At 45.7% G+C, this 23,117-nt stretch overlaps 1 non-coding gene across 1 annotated transcript; it reads left to right on the plus strand.

Moving 5' to 3' along the window:
* The first annotated feature begins 4,933 nt into the window (after positions 1–4,933).
* On the plus strand, positions 4,934–5,006 carry TRNAE-CUC (transfer RNA glutamic acid (anticodon CUC)). The gene has a single exon. It is a non-coding gene; the product is annotated as a tRNA-Glu (tRNA).
* The last annotated feature ends 18,111 nt before the right edge of the window (positions 5,007–23,117 follow it).

Raw genomic sequence — 23,117 nt, forward strand, 5'->3', positions numbered from 1 at the left:
CTAGTTTGTTCTACAGGTGAACCAGGTGAGCCAAGCACCCTTGAGGAAGCACTATGTGCTGAAAAATGGAATATTTGGCACTAGAGAAAAATAACACGTGGCATCTAGTTCCCCGACAACAAGGTAAAAATCTTATTGATTGCAAATGGGTCTTTAGAATAAAAAGGAAATCTGATGGAACCATTGACTGGTACAAGGCAAGACTTGGTGCCAAGGGTTTCAAGCAACGGTATGGAATAGACTATGAGGATACCTTTAGTCCCGTTGTTAAAGCTGCAACCATACGTCTCGTTTTGTCCATTGTTGTTTCCAGGGGATAGAGTCTCAAACAACTAGATGTACAGAATGCGTTTCTGCATTGCGTTCTGGAAGAGGAGGTATACATGAAACAACCTCCTGGGTTTGAGAATGAAAATGCACCCTCATTTGTATGCAAACTTGACAAAGCACTTTATGGGTTAAAGCAAGCACCAAGGGCATGGTACTCACGTCTCTTCCATAAGATGCAAACGCTTGGTTTTGTTCCTTTCAAGTCTGACACCTCATTGTTCATCTACAATAAATTGAACACATCCATATTTGTTCTCATTTATGTTGATGATATTATTGTTACAAGTTCATCTGATGAAGCAATAGCTGGATTGTTAAAGGATTTGAGTACAGATTTTGCTCTTAAGGATCTTGGAGATCTTCATTATTTCCTAGGGATTGAAGTGAAGAAACATGATGATGGACTTCATCTCTCCCAAGAAAAATATGCCACTGATTTGGTAAAAAAGGCTGGCTTGCAAGGTTGTAAACCCTCACCCACTCCTTTGTCAAGTTCTGAGAAACTGTCTCTTACAGAAGGTACACCCCTAAGCAAAGAAGACAATATTAAATACAGAAGCTTGGTAGGTGCATTACAATACTTAACCTTGACAAGACCTGATATTTCTTTTGCTGTCAATAAAGTATGCCAGTTTCTTCATGCACCCACTACTGTTCATTAGACTGCTGCCAAACGTATAGTTAGATATGTCAAAAGTACTTTGAGCATTGGTTAATTTCAGCAAGTCACCATCTACTTTGGTTAGTGCCTTCTGTGATTTTGATTGGGCAGCCAGCCTAGATGATGTGCGCTCCGCTGGTGGGTTTGCAGCATTTTTTGGTCCTAACTTGATATCATGGAGTGCAAGGAAATAGGCAACTGTGTATAGATCCAGTACAGAGGCAGAATACAAAGCATTGGCAAATGCAACACCAGAAATTATGTGGGTTCAATCCATTCTTAAGGAACTTGGTGTGAGAAATACTCAAGCTGCATGTTTGTGGTGTGATAATCTTGGTGTCACCTATCTATCTGCTAATCCTGTGTTTCATGCCAGAACAAAACACATAGAGATAGATTTCCACTTTGTCAGAGAAAGGGTTGCTAATAAGCAACTTGATATTCGTTCTATGCATTCTAGAGATCAAGTTGCAGATGGATTGACCAAGGTTTTGCCCACACGGAATTTTGAAGACTTCAAGCATAATCTCAACTTGATGAAGTTGTGATAAGGGAGGGTGTTAAACGTAGCATTGTAACGTGCCATAGGGATAGGTGCTTAAGTGCTTCGGCAGGTTAGATAGATTATCTCCTATAAACTGTAACGTGACATAGGGATAGATGTTTAAGTGCTTCGGCAGGTTAGATAGCTTATCTCCTATAAACCGAACTCCTCTTATTCTCTCTTATCCCTTCTCCTCCAAGAATGTAATCTCAACAACTTGTATGCGTTGTCATCAGGGATGTGTGCCCCTGCCTAAACATGCACGGCGCCCCCTCATACGAGGGTAAGACGCTTTCCGCCTATCACACAATAGATAGATTTGCAGTCCTAGCTCTCTCCTCTTCGGCCGAGCCACGACGGCCTCATCCGCCTTTGGACTGGAGGGAGGGAACGTGTAAATGAATTCAAAGGTGTCTGACACTGATTAGACTCAATCCTTGTGTACGATAATAGGGTCTCGGACAGTACACCAAAAATTCACCACGCACAGATATAAATTCGTTACGAAGATGGTGAACCACAAAATAATAATTTCATGCTAGTACTATAATTTCATTACAAAACAAGACTTGAACATGGTAGGGCAACCTTCTTCGAGATGAAAACCCAATCATGCCCAATCATACTCAGAGCCATAGGGAATGTCGATCCAGCTGTGAAACTTATTATGTCTTCTCGGTGATCTTTAGAATTTTGTTTTTCACCTTCTAATGCAAGATTCATCAAATAAACAAAAATAAATAAAAGTTGCTAGGAATCTCGAGAACTTGAGATGTCTGCAATGTGATGCTCTTGTCAAAATTTAGATACATTATAACTGAGCACTTTTCCCGTCCTCTCAGGCCATTAGCATTTCTAGCCATTGGATCTGAACTTGTGGTCGTTTGTAAGTGTTGGATCTTCGCTTAATTCGTCCGTGCTTTTTTAGAGCGCCTTGGGGGAATATCATGATGCACGGGCTGTCCGCTACTCTTGTGACAAAATCCATGGTCTATTGGGCCTTGACACTTTCCTACGAAACTACTGGGCGAACGACACTGCCCGGCCGAACCATGCACGATGGCTGATTGAACGGCTTGATACAGTACATCTTGTGTAAATGGACGTCTTGATGGGTAGCATCGTGTGTAAATCGTCCATCCTTGTCGTGTGTATAGCAGCGTTCCTTTCCTATGTGACCGATTCATTATCGTCCCGAAAAACGCGATGCGACCTCTCCGCACCCCACTTTGGGTGGTAGCATTTAGATACATTATAACTGAGCACTTTTCATGCCCTCTCAGGCCATTAGCATTTCTGGCCGTCAGATCTGAACTTGTGGTCATTTTTAGACTTTGGATCTTCACTTAGTCCGTCTTGTTCTGTTGTTAATAAACAATGAAAGTTGCTCCCTATCCCTAACTTATCTCTTATTCTTCAAAATTTCCTGATGTCTCCTGTTCCCATAGTTTCTTATATATCTTTCTTGTTTTCTCGTTCTTTTCTTGTCATTGTGCGTGACTTTCACCTATTTGATATGCTAACGTAGTGTTGCCAACAGGTAAAACTGAGCTTGCTATCTATTCATGTGAAGGTAGAGTCGCATATATAAAGGGTGAAACATTAATTGGTCATCACCGTCAAAAACATTAATTGTTCAAGTGAAGGTTGGTAGAACTAGAATTCATATATTTTATCATGAGATGAATGCTCATGAGTTGTGTTGCCAACTAATAGTAGGAACATTAATGTTATAATAGTCATTCAATTTTGTACAGAGTTCAAATTGATCAGACAAGTTTGACCTTATTCAAAATGTACATTACGGCCACATGCTTCCCATGATCTCCACCCTCGGTGGAGAGCTGTTATGCCTTTATATCTTTACCTAATAATAAAGCAAATTGGGTTTCTTTCGTCCGTCATGGCATTTTTCAGAAAAGTCCCTCTATTTCAGAGAATTCAACCCGCAGTCCTGTTTTAAGTTAAAACGAATCGTTTTTTTTCATATTTTACATAAAAGTCCCTGTGTTTTGTTGAAATCAACCCGCAGTCCGGATTTAAGTCACACCCAAACCGTTATTTTACATTTTTCGAAAACCCCCTAATTTTTTAGGTAATTCATCCGCGGATCTTATTTAAGTCAAACAGTGTTTTCTTAAATCATCCATATCTTTTAAACCGTAACTCCGATTTGAACATGTTATATATGAAATTTGATTAGAAAAATTTGTAGAATATGAATATGAGATTATTTTCACCTGTTAAGTATTTTTAATATTGTTTTGGAATATATTTAAGTCAAACAAATGATTTTCTAAATTATCCGTATCTTTTAAACCGTAACTTCGATTTTAACATATTATATATGAAATTTTATTAGAAAAATATGTGGAGTCTAAATATGATGTGAATTTTACCTGTTAAATATTTTAAAATATCGTTTTGGGAGCAAACTTATAATTTATAGCGTAAGATCCGTTTTCCTTTCATACCGGCGGCGACCCGGATTGCAAATAAACACCCCACTGTAACAATATAGAGAAAAGAAAACATCGATAACTACACATGCATACCTCTGAAAAATGTCGCAGGGAAAAACAACAGATTTCTCATCGCGAGAGTGAGAGAAAGCGAGAGAGAGAGAGGGAGGGAGGGAGGGAGGGAGGGAGAGGGAGGAGAGAGAGACACCTTAGGATTAAACATATTCAAACACGTTTTTTTTTGTTTTGTGTAAACACCGAGGACATCGCCGGCGAGGGTAAGAACAAGGATACGCGGCCACACAAATATGATGCCTCGCAAAAATAAAGGAAATGGACCTATTGTGGTCTTGAGTGATGGTTGTTGGGTTAAAAGTGTGTGTTATGTTTTCTCTCCCGTTGCAACGCACGGGCTCTTTTGCTAATAAGCCACCGAAGGCTGGTAGTTCAGTAGGTATCTTTGAATGATACCGTGCGATCATGTAATCCTACAATGACATGAAACAAATATCCTACAACCGCAATATCCGCGAAATAGCTATACTGTTCTTATCCCTTTCGAGTGTCTACCCAAGCGCAGGACTCAGGAATCCCTAGACGGCATGATGATTGTGGTCCAACGTTTTCGTCTGATCCGGTTTGAACTTGCAGCAATACAGAGTTGCCATGCCCTGCGATGAAACTTTTAATCTGAGAGGAAAAAGGCATCAGTACGCATACATGCAAGCTTGAAGCACTTGTCGGTCTATGTTTAAGAAGGGAAAATCATATTAGTATGCATGCACATGCGATCGTGGTACTGAAATTGATCTGTGACGTGCCTCCATGCCCAGGAGCTGGATGGACTATTTGTCTGCCGCAGAGACTTGTGATGCGCCTCTGACACTGCCGATTATAGAATGATAATTAAAGTAACTGTTAAGTGAAAATCAGCAATCCGTCGTAGTCTAGGTGGTTAGGATACTCGGCTCTCACCCGAGAGACCTGGGTTCAAGTCCCGGAGACGGAATTTTTTCTTTTTTTTGTGCATGCATAGTCTAGGTGGTTACAGTCACTTTAACTGAAAGTTCAGACAGGATTTGCCCTTGAGCTTGTCTGCCTAACTTTTGACTGATGAGCTGATGACTCCGTTTGGGAAAGAAGAAATATGGGTCCAAATATTGAGTCTCTGAAGTCTTTTTAAAATTAAAGTTGTTTCATGGTTCAACTTTTCCTCTTACATGTGCAATTTTCAACGGTCTGAACATTCTGATCACCCAAAATTATCGCCTTATGAAAACCATCTATGATACTTTGCACTATGACACTAGCCTTCTTTAAAAAAAAAACAAGGCAAAGACTTGCCTCATTCTTACTCTTGGTCAGGTATTCTATTCGTAACTCGGCATACTTTTTTCTGAAGTTTTATGCCTAATTCCCAAACATCTTTTGTCAAGAGTAAGAATGTAACTGTTGAGAACTTGACATAAATGGTTCCTTGCTGCAGCAGAGTGGTATCAATATTACCATAGAAGTTGACGTTGTTTGAATATTCTTGATTATTTGTATTATGTTAATAGCTCTATGATCTGTTCTTAATTGGGACTCCTTACTCCTTGGCTCCCTGTAAATTGTACAAAAGGTAATTTATCTGAATCTTACGGTCTTTTAGTTTGTTCTGAGCCTCTGAGTTTCATCAGTTTCACTTCTAAACGTGATATTTCTATGCTAATTGTCACTTGAAAGGCATGATTTACGGTACCTTTTCTTAGTCGGTTTACATTTATTGAATGTCTCAATGTTGTTCTATCTGCATATGTGCAACCGGATTTACAAAACCACACTAGTAGAAAAAGGGCCTAATGTGAATCACATTAGTCCCGGTTTGTAACTGAACCAGCATTAGGCACAAGCAAAGCAATTTATGATGTTATAAATAAAGCAAGCATCTTCTGTTTATCAAGGTTGCATTTTCTTAGTTGTTGTTAGTGTTGGGGAACGTAGTAATTTCAAAAAAATTCCTACGCACACGCAAGATCATGGTGATGATATAGCAACGAGGGGAGAGTGTTGTCTACGTACCCTCGTAGACCGAAGCAGAAGCGTTGACGCAACGTAGAGGAAGTAGTCGTACGTCCTCCGGTTCAACCGATCCAAGTACCGTTACTCCGGCACCTCCGAGTTCTTGACACGCGTACAGCTCGATGACGCACCCTCGATCTCCGATCCAGCAGAGGCGCCGAGGGGGAGTTCCGTCAGCACGACGGCGTGGTGACGATCTTGATGTTCTCCTGTTGCAGGGCTTCGCCTAAGCACCGCTACAATATGACCGAGGTGTAATATCGTGGAGGGGGGCACCGCACACGGCTAAGGAACGATCAATGATCAACTTGTGTGTTCTAGGGTGCCCCCCTACCCCCGTATATAAAGGAGGGAGGGAGGAGGTGGCCGGCCCTAGGGGGGCGCGCCATGAGGAGGGGGAAACCTACTCCAAGTAGGTTTCCCTCTCTTTTCCTTATCTTATTTGGAGGGGGAAGGAAAGAGTACTAGTATTAGGAAGTAGTACTAGTAGTAGTAATAGGAAGAGGGGGAAGGAGAAAGGAAAGGGGGGGCCGGCCCCCCTCCCCAATTCGGATTGGGCTTGGGGGGGCGCGCCCCCTTCCCTTGCTCCTTCTCTCTTCCTCCTACATGGGCCCAATAAGGCCCATATACCTCCCGGGGGGTTCCGGTAACCTCCCGGGGCTCCAAACTTCTCCGGAACCTTTCCGGTGTCCAAATATATCCGTCCAATATATCAATCTTTATGTCTCGACCATTTCGAGACTCCTCGTCATGTCCGTAATCATATCCGGGACTCCGAACAACCTTCGGTACATCAAAATACATAAACTCATAATATAACTGTCATCGAAACCTTAAGCGTGCGGACCCTACGGTTCGAGAACGATGTAGACATGACTGAGACACATCTCTGGTCAATAACCAATAGCGGGACCTGGATGCCCATATTGGTTCCTACATATTCTACGAAGATCTTTATCGGTCAAACCGCATAACAACATACGTTGTTCCCTTTGTCATCGGTATGTTACTTGTCCGAGATTCGATCGTCGGTATCCAATACCTAGTTCAATCTCGTTATCGACAAGTCTCTTTACTCGTTCTGTAATACTTCATCTTATAACTAACTCATTAGTTACATGCTTGCAAGGCTTAGGTGATGAGCATTGCCGAGAGGGCCCAGAGATACCTCTCCGACAATCGGAGTGACAAAACCTAATCTCGAATTATGCTAACTCAACATGTACCTTCGGAGACACCTGTAGTACTCCTTTATAATCACCCAGTTACGTTGTGACGTTTGGTAGTACCCAAAGTGTTCCTCCGGTAAACGGGAGTTACACAATTCTCATAGTTACAGGAACATGTATAAGTCATGAAGGAAGCAATAGCAGAATACTAAACGATCAAGTGCTAAGCTAACGGGATGGGTCATGTCAATCACCTCATTCTCCTAATGATGTGATCCCATTAATCAAATGACAACACATGTCAATGGTTAGGAAACATAACCATCTTTGATTAATGAGCTAGTCAAGTAGAGGCATACTAGTGACTATATGTTTGTCTATGTATTCACACATGTATCATGTTTCCGGTTAATACAATTCTAGCATGAATAATAAACATTTATCATGATATGAGGAAATAAATAATAACTTTATTATTGCCTCTAGGGCATATTTCCTTCAGTCTCCCACTTGCACTAGAGTCAATAATCTAGATTACATAGTAATGATTCTAACACCCATGGAGTCTTGGTGCTGATCATGTTTTGCTCGTGAGAGAGGCTTAGTCAACGGGTCTGCAACATTCAGATCCGTATGTATCTTGCAAATCTCTATGTCTCCCACTTGGACTTGGTCCCGAATGGAATTGAAGCGTCTCTTGATGTGCTTGGTCCTCTTGTGAAATCTGGATTCCTTTGCCAAGGCAATTGCACCAGTATTGTCACAGAAGATCTTCATTGGTCCCGATGCACTAGGTATGACACCTAGATCGGAAATGAACTCCTTCATCCAGACTCCTTCATTTGCTGCTTCAGAAGCAGCTATGTACTCCGCTTCACATGTAGATCCCGCCACGACGCTTTGTTTAGAACTGCACCAACTTACAGCTCCACCGTTTAATAAAAACACGTATCCGGTTCTGCGATTTAGAATCGTCCGGATCAGTGTCAAAGCTTGCATCGACGTAACCATTTACGACTAGCTCTTTGTCACCTCCATATACGAGAAACATATCCTTAGTCCTTTTCAGGTATTTCAGGATGTTCTTGACCGCTGTCCAGTGATCCACTCCTGGATTACTTTGGTACCTACCTGCCAAGCTTATTGCTAAGCATACGTCAGGTCTGGTACACAGCATTGCATACATGATAGAGCCTATGGCTGAAGCATAGGGAACATCTTTCATTTTCTCTCTATCTTCTGCTGTGGTCGGGCATTGAGTTTGACTCAACTTCACACCTTGTAGCACAGGCAAGAATCCTTTCTTTGCCTGATCCATTTTGAACTTTTTCAAAATTTTGTCAAGGTATGTACTTTGTGAAAGTCCTATTAAGCGTCTTGATCTATCTCTATAGATCTTGATGCCCAATATGTAAGCAGCTTCACCGAGGTCTTTCATAGAAAAACTTTTATTCAAGTATCCCTTTATGCTATCCAGAAATTCTATATCATTTCCAATTAATAATATGTCATCAACATATAAAACTAGAAATGCTACAGAGCTCCCACTCACTTTCTTGTAAATACAGGCTTCTCCAAAAGTCTGTATAAAGCCATATGCTTTGATCACACTATCAAAACGTTTATTCCAACTCCGAGATGCTTGCACCAGTCCATAAATGGAACGTTGGAGCTTGCACACTTTGTCAGCACCTTTTGGATCAACAAAACCTTCAGGTTGCATCATATACAACTCTTCTTCTAGAAATCCATTCAAGAATGCAGTCTTGACATCCATTTGCCAAATTTCATAATCATGAAATGCAGCAATAGCCAACATGATTCGGACAGACTTAAGCATCGCTACGGGTGAGAAAGTCTCATCGTAGTCAACCCCTTGAACTTGTCGAAAACCTTTTGCAACAAGTCGAGCTTTGTAGACAGTAACATTACCATCAGCGTCAGTCTTCTTCTTAAAGATCCATTTATTCTCAATGGCTTGCCGATCATCGGGCAAGTCAACCAAAGTCCATACTTTGTTTTCATACATGGATCCTATCTCAGATTTCATGGCCTCTAGCCATTTTGCGGAATCTGGGCTCATCATCGCTTCCTCATAGTTCGTAGGTTCATCATGGTCTAGTAACATGACTTCCAGAATAGGATTTCCGTACCACTCTGGTGCGGATCTTACTCTGGTAGACCTACGAGGTTCAGTAGAAACTTGATCTGAAGTTTCATGATCAATATCATTAGCTTCCTCACTAATTGGTGTAGTTGTCACAGGAACCGGTTCTTGTGATGAACTACTTTCCAATAAGGGAGTAGATACAGTTATCTCATCAAGTTCTACTTTCCTCCCACTCACTTCTTTCGAGAGAAACTCCTTCTCTAGAAAGGATCCGATTTTAGCAACGAAAATCTTGCCTTCAGATCTGTGATAGAAGGTGTACCCAATTGTCTCCTTTGGGTATCCTATGAAGACACATTTCTCCGATTTGGGTTCGAGCTTATCTGGTTGAAGTTTCTTCACATAAGCATCGCAGCCCCAAACTTTGAGAAACGACAACTTTGGTTTCTTGCCAAACCACAGTTCATAAGGCGTCGTCTCAACGGATTTTGATGGTGCCCTATTTAACGTGAATGCGGCCGTCTCTAAAGCATAACCCCAAAACGATAGCGGTAAATCGGTAAGAGACATCATAGATCGCACCATATCAAGTAAAGTACGATTACGACGTTCGGACACACCATTTCGCTGTGGTGTTCCAGGTGGCGTGAGTTGCGAAACTATTCCACATTGTTTCAAATGTAAACCAAACTCGTAACTCAAATATTCTCCTCCACGATCAGATCGTAGAAACTTTATTTTCTTGTTACGATGATTTTCTACTTCACTCTGAAATTCTTTGAACTTTTCAAATGTTTCAGACTTGTGCTTCATCAAGTAGATATACCCATATCTGCTCAAATCATCTGTGAAGGTGAGGAAATAACGATATCCGCCACGAGCCTCAACATTCATCGGACCACATACATCTGTATGTATGATTTCCAACAAATCTGTTGCTCTCTCCATAGATCCGGAGAACGGTGTTTTGGTCATCTTGCCCATGAGGCACGGTTCGCAAGTACCAAGTGATTCATAATCAAGTGATTCCAGAAGTCCATCAGTATGGAGTTTCTTCATGCGTTTTACACCGATATGACCTAAACGGCAGTGCCACAAATATGTTGCACTATCATTATCAACTCTGCATCTTTTGGCTTCAACATTATGAATATGTGTATCACTACTATCGAGATTTAATAAAAATAGACCACTCTTCAAGGGTGCATGACCATAAAAGATATTACTCATATAAATAGAACAACCATTATTCTCTGATTTAAATGAATAACCGTCTCGCATCAAACAAGATCCAGATATAATGTTCATGCTCAACGCAGGCACCAAATAACAATTATTCAGGTCTAAAACTAATCCCGATGGTAGATGTAGAGGTAGCGTGCCGACCGCGATCACATCGACTTTGGAACCATTTCCCACGCGCATCGTCACCTCGTCCTTAGCTAATCTTCGCTTAATCCGTAGTCCCTGTTTCGAGTTGCAAATGTTAGCAACAGAACCAGTATCAAATACCCAGGTGCTACTGCGAGCATTAGTAAGGTACACATCAATAACATGTATATCACATATACCTTTGTTCACTTTGCCATCCTTCTTATCCGCCAAATACTTGGGGCAGTTCCGCTTCCAGTGTCCAGTCTGCTTGCAGTAGAAGCACTCAGTTTCAGGCTTAGGTCCAGACTTGGGTTTCTTCACTTGAGCAGCAACTTGTTTGCCGTTCCTTTTGAAGTTCCCCTTCTTCTTCCCTTTGCCCCTTTTCTTGAAACCAGTGGTCTTGTTGACCATCAACACTTGATGCTCCTTTTTGATTTCTACCTCCGCGGCTTTCAGCATCGCGAAGAGCTCGGGAATAGTCTTGTTCATCCCTTGCATATTATAGTTCATCACAAAGCTCTTGTAGCTTGGTGGCAGTGATTGGAGAATTCTGTCAATGACGCTATCATCCGGAAGATTAACTCCCAGTTGAATCAAGTGATTATTATACCCAGACATTTTGAGTATATGCTCACTGACAGAACTGTTCTCCTCCATCTTGCAGCTGTAGAACTTATTGGAGACTTCATATCTCTCAATCCGGGCATTTGCTTGAAATATTAACTTCAACTCCTGGAACATCTCATATGCCCCATGACGTTTCAAAACGTCGTTGAAGACCCGGTTCTAAGCCGTAAAGCATGGCACACTGAACTATAGAGTAGTCATCAGCTTTGCTCTGCCAGATGTTCTTAACGTCGTCAGTTGCATCAGCAGCAGGCCTGGCACCCAGCGGTGCTTCCAGGACGTAACTCTTCTGTGCAGCAATGAGGATAATCCTCAGGTTACGGACCCAGTCCGTGTAATTTCTACCATCATCTTTCAACTTTGCTTTCTCAAGGAACGCATTAAAATTCAACGGAACAACAGCACGAGACATCTATCTACAACCAAACATAGACAAGCAAAATACTATCAGGTACTAAGTTCATGATAAATTTAAGTTCAATTAATCATATTACTAAAGAACTCCCACTTAGACAGACATCTCTCTAGTCATCTAAGTGATTACGTGATCCAAATCAACTAAACCATGTCCGATCATCACGTGAGATGGAGTAGTTTCAATGGTGAACATCTCTATGTTGATCATATCTACTATATGATTCACGCTCGACCTTTCGGTCCCCGTGTTCCGAGGCCATATCTGTATATGCTAGGCTCGTCAAGTATAACCTGAGTATTCCGCGTGTGCAACTGTTTTGCACCCGTTGTATTTGAACGTAGAGCCTATCACACCCGATCATCACGTGGTGTCTCAGCACGAAGAACTTTCGCAACGGTGCATACTCAGGGAGAACACTTCTTGATAATTAGTGAGAGATCATCTTAAAATGCTACCGTCAATCAAAGCAAGATAAGATGCATAAAGGATAAACATCACATGCAATCAATATAAGTGATATGATATGGCCATCATCATCTTGTGCTTGTGATCTCCATCTTCGAAGCACCGTCGTGATCACCATCGTCACCGGCGCGACACCTTGATCTCCATCGTAGCATCGTTGTCGTTACGCCATCTATTGCTTCTACGACTATCGCTACCGCTTAGTGATAAAGTAAAGCAATTACAGGGCGTTTGCATTTCATACAATAAAGCGACAACCATATGGCTCCTGCCAGTTGCCGATAACTTCGGTTACAAAACATGATCATCTCATACAATAAAATATAGCATCATGTCTTGGCCATATCACATCACAACATGCCCTGCAAAAACAAGTTAGACGTCCTCTACTTTGTTGTTGCAAATTTTACGTGGCTGCTACGGGCTTAAGCAAGAACCAATCTCACCTACGCATCAAAACCACAACGATAGTTTGTCAAATAGACTCCGTTTTAACCTTCACAAGGACCGGGCGTAGCCACACTCGGTTCAACTAAAGTGAGAGAGACAGACACCCGCCAGCCACCTTTAAGCACGAGTGCTCGTAACGGTGAAACCAGTCTCGCGTAAGCGTACGCGTAATGTCGGTCCGGGCCGCTTCATCTCACAATACCGCTGAACCAAAGTATGACATGCTGGTAGGCAGTATGACTTATATCATCCACAACTCACTTGTGTTCTACTCGTGCATATAACATCAACGCATAAAACCTAGGCTCGGATGCCACTGTTGGGGAACGTAGTAATTTCAAAAAATTTCCTACGCACACGCAAGATCATGGTGATGATATAGCAACGAGGGGAGAGTGTTGTCTACGTACCCTCGTAGACCGAAGCGGAAGCGTTGACGCAACATAGAGGAAGTAGTCGTACGTCCTCCGGTTCAACCGATCCAAGTACCGTTACTCCGGCACCTCCGAGTTCTTGACACGCGTACAGCTCGATGACGCACCCTCGATCTCCGATCCAGCAGAGGCGCCGAGGGGGAGTTCCGTCAGCACAACGACGTGGTGACGATCTTGATGTTCTCCTGTTGCATGGCTTCGCCTAAGCACCGCTACAATATGACCGAGGTGTAATATCGTGGAGGGGGGCACCGCACACGGCTAAGGAACGATCAATGATCAACTTGTGTGTTCTAGGGTGCCCCCCTACCCCCGTATATAAAGGAGGGAGGGAGGAGGTGGCCGGCCCTAGGGGGGCGCGCCATGAGGAGGGGGAAACCTACTCCAAGTAGGTTTCCCTCTCTTTTCCTTATCTTATTTGGAGGGGGAAGGAAAGAGTACTAGTATTAGGAAGTAGTACTAGTAGTAGTAATAGGAAGAGGGGGAAGGAGAAAGGAAAGGGGGGGCCGGCCCCCCTCCCCAATTCGGATTGGGCTTGGGGGGGCGCGCCCCCTTCCCTTGCTCCTTCTCTCTTCCTCCTACATGGGCCCAATAAGGCCCATATACCTCCCGGGGGGTTCCGGTAACCTCCCGGGGCTCCAAACTTCTCCGGAACCTTTCCGGTGTCCAAATATATCCGTCCAATATATCAATCTTTATGTCTCGACCATTTCGAGACTCCTCGTCATGTCCGTAATCATATCCGGGACTCCGAACAACCTTCGGTACATCAAAATACATAAACTCATAATATAACTGTCATCGAAACCTTAAGCGTGCGGACCCTACGGTTCGAGAACGATGTAGACATGACTGAGACACATCTCTGGTCAATAACCAATAGCGGGACCTGGATGCCCATATTGGTTCCTACATATTCTACGAAGATCTTTATCGGTCAAACCGCATAACAACATACGTTGTTCCCTTTGTCATCGGTATGTTACTTGTCCGAGATTCGATCGTCGGTATCCAATACCTAGTTCAATCTCGTTATCGACAAGTCTCTTTACTCGTTCTGTAATACTTCATCTTATAACTAACTCATTAGTTACATGCTTGCAAGGCTTAGGTGATGAGCATTGCCGAGAGGGCCCAGAGATACCTCTCCGACAATCGGAGTGACAAAACCTAATCTCGAATTATGCTAACTCAACATGTACCTTCGGAGACACCTGTAGTACTCCTTTATAATCACCCAGTTACGTTGTGACGTTTGGTAGTACCCAAAGTGTTCCTCCGGTAAACGGGAGTTACACAATTCTCATAGTTACAGGAACATGTATAAGTCATGAAGGAAGCAATAGCAGAATACTAAACGATCAAGTGCTAAGCTAACGGGATGGGTCATGTCAATCACCTCATTCTCCTAATGATGTGATCCCATTAATCAAATTACAACACATGTCAATGGTTAGGAAACATAACCATCTTTGATTAATGAGCTAGTCAAGTAGAGGCATACTAGTGACTATATGTTTGTCTATGTATTCACACATGTATCATGTTTCCGGTTAATACAATTCTAGCATGAATAATAAACATTTATCATGATATGAGGAAATAAATAATAACTTTATTATTGCCTCTAGGGCATATTTCCTTCAGTTAGTTACCAGATGTGTTAGAACAACACACACACGTATGTAATTTTGCCCTGCCTTTCTGATTTCTGAATTGAAACAAACATGTGCATGGGTTTCTTGAGAGGCTCAATTACTCGCGCTTCGAGGTTGATGTCCCGAGACCCAGTTCCTTGAACCGGCTAACCTTTATTGATTTTGTATGTCCTAAACTGACTCTCATGGCCAAGTTCCTCAACCCATCCGACCGTCACAGGCATGCTGTGCAGTGCCTCAACTCATTGCATTGTGATTGTACACATTTAGACAGATAGGGATTAGGTGAACACCGCCAATATCGGCGAGGGTGGTGAGGAAGAAAAGCGACGACATGGAGTCAATTGCATAAAACTATCACATTTGTGGCTAGGTTTGCATAAAACTACCAAGTCGTTAATCCGTTGCAAAAAACACTGCATTATCACCAAACTTCTTGCAAAAAGCACTGATTAGATGATTTGGCCCATGTCGGTGTCAAAACCGGCGGTTCTCGGATAGGGGGTCCCGAACTATGCGTCTAGGCGGATGGTAACAGGAGACAAGGGACACGATGTTTTTACCCAGGTTCGGGCCCTCTCGATGGAGGTAAAACCCTACTCCTGCTTGATTGATATTGATGATATGGGTAGTACAAGAGTAGATCTACCACGAGATCAGAGAGGCTAAACCCTAGAAGCTAGCCTATGGCATGATTGTTCTTCGTCCTACGGACTAAAACCCTCCGGTTTATATAGGCACCGAAGAGGGTTAGGGTTACACAGAGTCAGTTACAATGGTAGGAGATCTACATATCCGTATCGCCAAGCTTGCCTTCCACGCCAAGGAAAGTCCCATCCGTACACGGGACGAAGTCTTCAATCTTGTATCTTCATAGTCCAGGAGTCCGGCCAAAGGCTATAGTCCGGCCATCCGGACACCCCCTAATCCAGGACTCCCTCAGTAGCCCGTGAACCAGGCTTCAATGACAACGAGTCCGGCGCGCATATTGTCTTCGGCATTGCAAGGTGGGTTCCTCCTCCGAATACTCCATAGAAGATTTTGAACACCAGGATAGTGTCCGACTCTGCAAAATAAGTTCCACATACCACCGTAGAGAGAATAATATTTACGCAAGTTCAATCTGCTGACGTATTTCGTGGCTTGACATCACACCACGGCCAAGCCTTTATTCGTTTTTACTGTTCCACCTCAGTGCGTTTAGCGAGGCGGTTTCCTTGGCACATCTTGTCAAAGCAGAGATCGTGTCCCCTTATTCCGGGATTCTCATCAATACGGGCGTGGGTAACCCAACCGCGCCATTGATTACGGCGCTTGGGAGATAAGCGAGTTTTACCAGGCTAGTGGGGACGCATAGTTTCGTCCGTCCATATAAGGGGATAAGGATCCACTTTTTCACACTCGCCTTCTTCCTCCTTTGCTCATCCATCTCCGCGTACTCGAGCTCCAGCGCCCAAGTCCGCACATCTTACCTCAACCTTCTCCAGCCATGTCCGGAGCGGGAGCCAAGTGGATGGCCTCCTCCATCACAGAGGGGCACATCAAGAGGCTGCGGAAGGCCGGATACTTGTCCAGCGACATCGCGCATCGGCTCCCCGACAAGGGGCAGCTCATCCCCACCCTCGGGCCCCATGAGAGGGTGGTGTTCCTCACCCACTTCCTCCGCGGACTAGGTTTTCCACTTCACCCATTTGTCCGGGGGCTCATGTTCTACTACGGCCTGGATTTCCACGATCTGGCCCCGAATTTCATCCTCAACATCTCGGCGTTCATCGTTATGTGCGAGGCCTTCCTCTGCATCCAACCTCACTTCGGCTTATGGCTGAAGACCTTCAATGTCAAGCCGAAGGTTGTGGGCGGCCACCAAGCGGAGTGCGGAGGTGCCATGGTGGGCAAGATGCCCAATGTCCTATGGCTCGAGGGCTCCTTCGTGGAGACCATAAAGGGGTGGCAATCGGGGTGGTTCTACATCACCGAGCCGCATGACCCTAAATGGGTAGCGGCCCCCGAATCCAGATCTGGCTTCCCTACACGGCTCACCTCTTGGAATGAGAAGGGCCTATCGTGGGGTGATTCGGAAGAGCTGGCCGGACTCCAATCCTGCATCAAAACCTTGGTGAACAAGAAGCTCAAGCTCGTCAACGTAGTGCAGGTCATGCTCATCCGCCGGATCCTCCCGTGCCAACAACGGGCCTTTAATTTGTGGGAGTTTGATCCGGCACAGCACCAAACCTTGAGCAGGCTCTTCGATACTGCGTACGAATATGCCTGGAAGGTGCTGTTCAAGGGCGCCGAGGCTCCCGATTCCTCTACCGAAGATCGTGGATTTAGCTCGCAATGTCAAGCCGGCGAGGTAAGCTATTTTACCCTTTACAGGACACTTGCTTTTGATAGTTTGACTCTATGCGGGATCTAAACTCCCTTTACCTTTGACAGGCCTGGCAAAAGACGTCCGGGCAGGTTAACTGTCCGGCTCCCTTGCCAGAAGAACCAGCGGACGCCCAATTAACGGGGCTGCTGGTTCCGGCGCCTTACGTGGTGCCGGAGAAGAAGGCCAAGAAGAAGGCCACGGGAACTCGAAAGAGTTCCCGGCACCAGGTGTTATCGGACTCATCGTCCGATGACTCTGAGGCGGACTCCTCCCACAAAGATGGGGAGCGGGAAAAAGAGGCCTCTCCCCCAGCGGGGGGGAGAGAAGAAAAGGAAGGCCGCCCCAACGGGGGAGGCCGAAGGGTCCAAGAAGGGAAGGACCCTCCCTCCGAACTACTCCACCAACGCCGACGACGGCGAAGAGGAGTGGTCACCGAGGACTAAGCCTCTGGCGACATCGTGAGTGTCTGGATACCAGAATAATTCATGGCGTTTCGTTTGTCGCATAGAATCTCCTAACGCCGAACATAACCCTGCAGCCCGCCCAAGGACGGGCTCGACATTTCAACGAGCGGCTCCCTGGCTTCGTCAGATGTGAATAGCACTTCACTTCCGGCCGTCTCCTCTCCTCGCGCTGCGGATGAAGCCAAGGTGGGGTCCCAAAAGGGGCCCAGCCAGGAGGAGGAGGTCCCGGAGGCGCCGCAAGGCAACCTCCCGGACTTCGGGCACAAGGGGGATCAAACCCCAAAGGGCTCTAAGTCCGGCCCTGGGCCGGACTCCGCACCGGAACCTTCAGTGGTTCCGGAGTCTGGCAGGCGGCCCCTTCGTAAGAAGGGCGAGACTGCGACACCGGTGACCTCCGTCCAACCGAAGGCACCGGATAATCTGCTGGAGGCGCTTAACGGCGCCTCCATCAATGAGGAGCACCACACTATTATGAGTGTGGTGATCCAGAAAGTTCAGTCCGCCAAGAGCGGGCTGACTGAGGCCTGTGCCAGCCTTCTAACAGGCTTTGAGGTATGTATTAAGATATGTAAAAATATTACCGCATAGACAGTAGCCCCTGATGCTCAGTTTGGTGTTCGGAAAGAAAAGCCGAACTGAGGATCTAAAAAGATATACGCAGGAGTCTAACATAAACATGTGAATATGGGAATGCAGGCTGCGCTGCTGACCTCTGCCGCACTGACTGCGGAGGTCAATGCATTGAAGCAGAGCCTCGAGCGGTCCGAGAATGAGCTCGGCCTTGCCAAGAAGCAGCTCGAGGACAAGGAAGGTAAGTAATACCTTATGGAAGTATATAAAAGATGCGGTTGCAAAAAATAACAGGAATAATGTGAGAATTGCAGGGGCCACGAACGAGGTGGCAACCCTGAAGGAAGTGGTGTCCAAGGCCGAAAGCAATGAGGCCGCGGAATGCACCGAGCGAGAGAAGCAGGAGGCGCGGGTGGCGGAGGTGCGGCAAGAGCTCCAGGTTCACGTGGAAAAACACGAGAGTTTGGAGCGTGACTCAAAGACTCGAGAGTCCGAGCTCGCCTCGGCTCTTGAGAGCGCCAAAGCCGCTAAGGCCGAAGCCCAAAAAGCCCTCTAGGAAATTGAGGCAATAAAGAAGATAGCGGCAGGTAAGGCATTCTTCATGCAAAGCAAGCACGTGAAAGTGAATTACTTGTTACTTACCCGAATCCGGAGCTCTCCAGGAGCATTCGCAGATCTGCCCCGTAGTGTGTCCGACGCTGCCGCATTCTACCGGGCCAAGGAGGGGAGCTCGACGGAGAAGGTGTTCTGGTCTCAGTATGCTGAGGCCGGACACCCGGTGCCCTTGAGCGACCAGCTGAAGCAGCTGGTCGAGCTCCATAAGGTGTCCGAACAGGCCATGAAGGGCCTCATAGTTCAGCTGTGGCCTAAAGAAGCCATGCCTGGGAGCCACTTCGGGCTGGTGAGGCGGCTGGTGGATGCATGTCCATGGATTGAAGTCGTCAAGCGCTCCATCTGCATCGAAGGTGCCCGTAGGGCCCTTGCCCATGCTAAAGTGTACTGGGGCAAGATGGACGCTGAGAAGCTTGTGACGGACGCTCCACCAACGGGCAGGGAGTATCGCACGCCCGAGATGTATTATGCGGGCGTCCTGAAGGGTGCCCGCCTTATAGCGGGCGAATGCTCCAAAGATGTAATTTTTTAGTAAACTCGCATTTGTTATCCTGTACGCTTGAAAACTTGTTCATATGCGCTAAGCAACGCTTGTGAATTTAAAATATTACCTTCTGTGCGGTCGTTTATTAAATTTGAGAGATGGCGAGTCGTCGGCTTCTGCCCTCATGCCACGAGTGATGGGGTGTTCGGGATAAACTTGAGTGCTCTTTTTCCCATTCTTGGGTCCTTCAAGGGAGGCACTCAACGCAACGAACAAGGCAACCGGACTATAATGCTTGAACACTCTCACTTAGCCATAGAATTCTATAATTTTAAATTTCGGCGAAGCCCCTAGTATTCGGAAGACCGAATTCGGGGCGCTATCCATGCCTGGGTCGGACAAAAGCCGACTCCTCGCTCTAAGCGGCATAAGTTTTTAGGGACTCGAAAAACCTTTCGAACAGCGACCGGCTCTCGCCCTATCATGACGGTTAGTTTTAGCTTTCTCCACTGAGGTGCTCAACCCGGCTCAACCGGGGCACAATCGCAGTGGTTCTCCCAGCGCTACCTTAGCCGATATACGGAACGTAAGGTACCAAAACATGGGAGCCGGGCAAACCCAACTATTAACCCAAGACATGATTCGGAGCCGATGCATATAATGCTATAAGTTCGGGGTGCCGCACTTGTGAAAGTGTTCGGACTTATCACACCATAGTTTGGGGTACTTAAGCCCCTGGTGTGTTTGGCCGTACCAAAGCGTACGGATGCAACATGTCATAAGTGAACATATATAAATAGAAAAAGGAATGCAATAATAGGTAGAAGCTATGCATTGTTTATTCAAAAAAGCTGCGGTGAAAGCAGAACGATACAAATAGTGCGATAAGCAAGGGACGAGACTATTTGACATGTCTCCCTCCAGGAGCGAGCTGCGTGATGATATGTAAAACAAGTATACTGCTCGTTATAGAGACCACCTGTACACTCGACGTAGCTTTCTGCTTCCCTGGCTATTGCATTGTGTGTTCGGCGGTTCTACTGCCGGATAGGGCTTCTTGATAAAGGAGTCCTGAAAGTAAGAAAAAGGAATTACACAATCAGGAGCCCCTGGTGCGGTTGAGCCGTCCTCTGGGCCTGCCGTGGTCGTGCCCCTCCCCCAATGCCGATGGTATTTCCAGAGCGTAGTTATGTACGCGTAGTACTTGTTTCGCCATTTCGCGAGGGCTGGGGTTGGGGCCGCATTGCTACACGTGCTCGGAATGTGCCATGCGGTCTTGTTGTAGGTTACTCCGGGCGCACTTGACAGTGTCCGGACGTTTAATAGCCGGACTCGAGAATTGCCTTAAGAGGCTGCTACTTCTGCCGCGAGGGCCGCCGTATGCTCCTCCGTTCGGAGGGAGCGTTCGGTGTTTCCATTGACCGTAATGACTCCTCAAGGGCCTGGCATCTTGAGCTTGAGGTATGCGTAGTGCGGCACCGCAATGAACTTTGCAAATGCGGTTCGTCCGAGCAGTGCGTGATAGCCGCTGCGGAACGGGACTATGTCGAAGATTAATTCCTCGCTTCGGAAGTTATCCGGTGATCCGAAGACCACTTCAAGTGTAACTGAGCCTGTACAGTTGGCCTCTACACCTGGTATGACGGCTTTGAAGGTCGTCTTTGTGGGTTTAATCCTTAAAGGGTCTATGCCCATTTTGCACACTGTATCCTGATAAAGCAGGTTCAGGCTGCTGCCGCCGTCCATCAGGACTCTAGTGAGGTGAAATCCATCAATGATTGGGTCGAGAACCAATGCGGCGAATCCTCCATGGAGGATACTAGTGGGGTGGTCCCTTCGATCAAAAGTGATCGGGCAGGAGGATCACGGATTGAACTTTGGGGCGACTGGCTCCATCGCATATACTGTTGGGGAACGTAGTAATTTCAAAATTTTCCTACGCACACGCAAGATCATGGTGATGCATAGCAACAAGAGGGGAGAGTGTTGTCCACGTACCCTCGTAGACCGTAAGCGGAAGCGTTATGACAACGCGGTTGATGTAGTCGTACGTCTTCACGATCCGACCGATCCAAGTGCCGAACATACGGCACCTCCGAGTTCAGCACATGTTCAGCTCGATGACGATCCCCAGACTCCGATCCAGCAGGGTGTCGGGGAAGAGTTCCGTCAGCACGACGGCGTGGTGACGGTGATGATGTTCCACCGACGCAGGGCTTCGCCTAAGCACCGCTACGATATGACCGAGGTGGAATATGATGGAGGGGGGCACCGCACACGGCTAAAGAACGATCATGAAGATCAACTTGTGTATCTATGGGGTGCCCCCTGCCCCCGTATATAAAGGAGTGGAGGAGGGGAGGGCCGGCCCTTGCTATGGCGCGCCCTAGGGGAGTCCTACTCCCACCGGGAGTAGGATTCCCCCTTTCCTAGTCCAACTAGGAGTCCTTCCAAGTAGTAGGAGTAGGAGACAAGGAAGGAGAAGAGGGAAGAGAAGGAAGGAGGGGGCGCCGCCCCTCCCCCTAGTCCAATTCGGACTAGTCAATGGGGGGGGCGCGGCCTGCCTCTCCCTCTCCCCTAAAGCCCAATAAGGCCCATATACTTCTTCCCCCGTATTCCCGTAACTCCCCGGTACTCCGAAAAATACCCGAATCACTCGGAACCTTTCCGAACTCCGAATATAGTCGTCCAATATATTGATCTTTACGTCTCGACCATTTCGAGACTCCTCGTCATGTCCCCGATCTCATATGGGACTCCGAACTCCTTCGGTACATCAAAACTCATAAACTCATAATAAAACCGTCATCGAAACCTTAAGTGTGCGGACCCTACGGGTTCGAGAACTATCTAGACATGACCTAGAACTATTCTTGGTCCATAACCAATACCGGAACCTGGATGCTCATATTGGTTCCTACATATTCTACGAAGATCTTTATCGGTCAAACCGCATAACAACATACGTTGTTCCCTTTGTCATCGGTATGTTACTTGCCCGAGATTCGATCGTCGGTATCCAATACCTAGTTCAATCTCGTTACCGGCAAGTCTCTTTACTCGTTACGTAATGCATCATTCCGTAACTAACTTATTTAGCTACATTGCTTGCAAGGCTTATTGTGATGTGCATTACCGAGAGGGCCCAGAGATACCTCTCTGACAATCAGAGTGACAAAACCTAATCTCGAAATACGCCAACCCAACATGTACCTTTGGAGACACCTGTAGTACTCCTTTATAATCACCCAGTTACGTTGTGATGTTTGGTAGCACCCAAAGTGTTCCTCCGGTAAACGGGAGTTGCATAATCTCATAGTTACAGGAACATGTATAAGTCATGAAGAAAGCAATAGTGATATACTAAACGATCAAGTGCTAAGCTAACGGAATGGGTCAAGTCAATCACATCATTCTCCTAATGATGTGATCCCCTTAATCAAATGCCAACTCATGTCTATGGTTAGGAAACATAACCATCTTTGATCAACAAGCTAGTCAAGTAGAGGCATACTAGTGACACTATGTTTGTCTATGTATTCACACATGTATTATGTTTCTGGTTAATACAATTCTAGCATGAATAATAAACATTTATCATGAAATAAGGAAATAAATAATAACTTTATTATTGCCTCTAGCGCATATTTCCTTCATATACATCCCTTAGTGCACGCTTCCGCTCCCTTTTGGGTATGTGGGTTGTGTATATCATGTTCACCGTCCGCACTTGTGGGGGGAAGCCCTTCTGTCCTCTATTGTTCCGCGGCCGGGGCTCCACCTCATCGTCGCTATGCAGCCCCTTGTCATTGTTTTCGGCATTTAACTTGCCTGCCTGCTTGAACACCCAACA

The sequence above is a fragment of the Triticum aestivum genome, chromosome 7B, assembly GCF_018294505.1.
Source record: "Triticum aestivum cultivar Chinese Spring chromosome 7B, IWGSC CS RefSeq v2.1, whole genome shotgun sequence".
NCBI lineage: Eukaryota > Viridiplantae > Streptophyta > Magnoliopsida > Poales > Poaceae > Triticum > Triticum aestivum.